Source organism: Lolium perenne, chromosome 3, assembly GCF_019359855.2.
Source record: "Lolium perenne isolate Kyuss_39 chromosome 3, Kyuss_2.0, whole genome shotgun sequence".
NCBI lineage: Eukaryota > Viridiplantae > Streptophyta > Magnoliopsida > Poales > Poaceae > Lolium > Lolium perenne.
The window spans coordinates 58,471,419-58,474,578 of record NC_067246.2 but is presented as its reverse complement, the minus strand read 5'-3'; the positions used below and the strand labels follow the sequence as shown (position 1 = coordinate 58,474,578).

Below are 3,160 nucleotides of genomic sequence, written 5' to 3'. Positions count from 1 at the left end.
ACACTTCTGGGTTGAATTGTTTCAAACTTTGGCTAAGATCTGGGTTTCTTTTTTGCAAATAAGACTCGGTTTTTCGGGACGGCTCTAGCTAGGCAGTTTTGTTTTAGTTCAGCTCACGTGCATGAAAGGAGCAGATGGCTTTGCGAGTTTTCTTTTTTGAGGGAACAATAGCACTCTACTGCAAAGCTTTATTAATCAAATAGCAGATACATCGATTAGCAAAGCAACAACAAAACTCGGCCGATCATCAGCCCAAACATTCACGGGTATGAATCTGTCTCTCTCTCGACAAGCGATCAGCCACACAGTTTTCTTCCCTATTAGGAAAGCTAGACTCACAACTAGAAAAAGTACAGCACTGAACATAAATGTCATCATAAATTGTAGCAGTTGCCGTAGATGAAAAAAACCGATTGTAAAGCTTCAATAACCTGCACACAGTCCGATTGGATGATTCTATACCTAATAATAAAGGAGCTAAGGTTTCTGCCAAAATTTTCGTCAACACTTTTTTTGGGACCGTTTTACCCTCCCACCAAATCGCATAATACAGTCAATTGCCACCGTACCGGTTCAGTTTATAACGTTTCGCTAGGCAAGCCTGTTGGTCCACGCGGCAGCGCGCGTCTGTAAGGGAGCTAAGGCGCGTGTCGCCGGCGAGCTGAGCTCCGCCTGCTCGGGAAGGCGGGATGGGAGCATGAGCCGCGTCCCGTCGAAGTGGACTAGTACGCTCGGAGCCGACCTCCCTATCCACCACGCGCGCGAAGTCTTTGCTGCTCCTGCGGGCGGCTCGCCATGTCGCGTGGCTGCAGCATGCAGCTGCTCTCTTGCACCCGTCGGCCGTTACTGACCGCCACGCAACTCCGGCAACTCCACGCCCACCTGCTCACCTCATCAACCCACCTCGCCAACCTCTTTCTGCCCAACATTCTTCTCCAAGGCCTTCTACTCTCCCCGCGCACTCACGCTCTTCCCGCGCCTCCGCCGCATCCTCCCGGCCTTCCTACCCAGCAACTACACCTTTTCCTTCCTTCTCACTGTCGTCGCTGCACCCCTGCTCCTCCCTCTTCCAAGCGGCGGCTGGTCTGCTCGCTGCACGCGCTCGCCGTCGCGCTCGGATGGGACGCGCACCTCTACGTCTCAAAAGGGCCTCATCCACGCCTACGTCGCCCGCAGCCACCTCGCCTCCACGCGCCGCGCCTTAGATGACGCCTGCAGCAGGGACGCCTGCTGCTTGACCTCGCTCCTCACCGCCTACGCCAGGGCCGGGCAGCTGGACGAAGCGCGCGCCCTGTTCGACGGAATGCCCCGCAGGACACCCGTCGCCTGGAGAGCGATGCTCAGAGCCTGCGTGCGGCCTAAAAGGGCGGCCGTCGTCGGCGCGCTGGCCGCGTGCTGCGCGCTCGGGGCGCTGGAGCAGGGTCGTTGGGTGCACGCACTCGTCGCTTCTCTCAAGAGGAGCGGGATGGACGTGGTGGTGGCCACCGCGCTGGTGGACATGTACGCCAAGTGTGGGAGCCCGGAGGCGGCGACGCAGGTGTTCGCGGCCATGCCGGAGCGCGAGCAGGACGTGTTCGCCTACATGGCCATGATATCCGGTCTGTCGGACCACGGCCGCTGCAGGGAGGTTGTCGGCCTGTTCGGCCGGATGCAGGACCGAGGGGTGCGCCCCCACGAGGTCACACCTTAATCTGCGTCCTCAACGCTTGCGCCACGCGGGCGGCGGGTTCCTGGGCATCACCAAGGAGATATTCCGGACCATGGCCACCATCCACGGTGTCGAGCTTGGAGTGGAGCAATACGGGAGCATGCTGGCCGAGGCCGTGGGTTTGACGCGGGCGATGCCGATGCGTGGCCGCAGACCAGGGAGCGTTCGTGGGCTTCGACTTGGCTGTCAGATCTGGGCTTAATTAACTAGGGTGGTTCCCGGCCTAAGAACATAACAGAGAGGTTTATTGATATTCTCTGTTGAATAGTCCCACATCGACCTTTTATAGCGATTTCTTCCGATTTATATACGCTCGAAATTGCAACCATCACCAAGCAATCACATGAGCTGATGGACCAATGGCAGTGAGAGACAAGAGCCAAGATTGCATATGTGGACGGGTCGGAACTGTGAGGAATTGGCCTCTATCCAATTGAGGAACATGAGAGCCCGTGGGAGTCTCGAGAGCGGATAGAAACGGCTGCTGCCAAGAAATCACCGGCGAGAGAGAATTTGGGGATGAACAGGCTGCCTGAACAATAGCCGGCGAGAGAGGATTTGGGGAGCTCCGATGACCGGCGCACAGCGGCACAGGCTGCCGACCGAATAACCCCGTCGACAGAAAATTTGGCCCCCGGCGGGGACGCGTACATTGGGTCTCTTGCCTCCGGCGTCGAGGATTGGAATTTGAGATTGACCATCTCGCCGAGAGTTTCTTCAATAGCGAAGGGAGAGGTGTCTACCGAGAAAAAAGAGTTGATAAATACTCACTCTTTCACAGAGTAGGGTGCCTACAATTGCGAGATTTTTTTTTTCGTAATACAAACTTCTTGTTAAATTTTAAGAACAATACATGTTTTTAATTAATTGCAAAAAATATGAATTCGTCGGCTGGCTGTCAACCGACTAGGCCTGGTCGGCCAGGGCCCTGTGGACGGGCCATGGTCAGCCGCTAGACTGCTGACTGGGAAGTATTTTTAAATATTTAAAAACATGTATGAGTTTTGAAAATCAGGAGATAATTCCTATTATTAAAACATCACCCTATAATATCTTGTCAAAATCAAATGCTTTGAAGTTTGATCAAATATATACAAAAAATATCAACATCTACAAAATCTACTGCATGTGTTATGAAAATATATTTCATGATGGTTCCGAAAACATTGATTAATTTGGGATTATAAATGTTGACATATCTTTCTATAAAGTTGGTCAAATTTTATGAAATTTAACTTTGTCAAAATATTATAGGCATCCTATTAAAATGCAGAGAGTATCAACTATTATATCAAAATATTAATATATCTAAGAAAAGAATGTACCTAGACAGATACACTGCAGCACAGCATTATTGATCAGAGAGCCCCTTTACCTAGCGTACATAATAGAAAAGAATCAAAATATGTATTTACATTGAACTGTAAAGATCGACGATACTTTTTAAAATTT

General features: G+C 51.4%; 1 pseudogene; it reads left to right on the top strand.

Annotated features, from left to right (window-relative positions):
* Positions 1-478: 478 nt before the first annotated feature.
* LOC127339226 (pentatricopeptide repeat-containing protein At3g62890-like) lies at positions 479-2,000 on the top strand (annotated as a pseudogene).
* Positions 2,001-3,160: the final 1,160 nt, after the last annotated feature.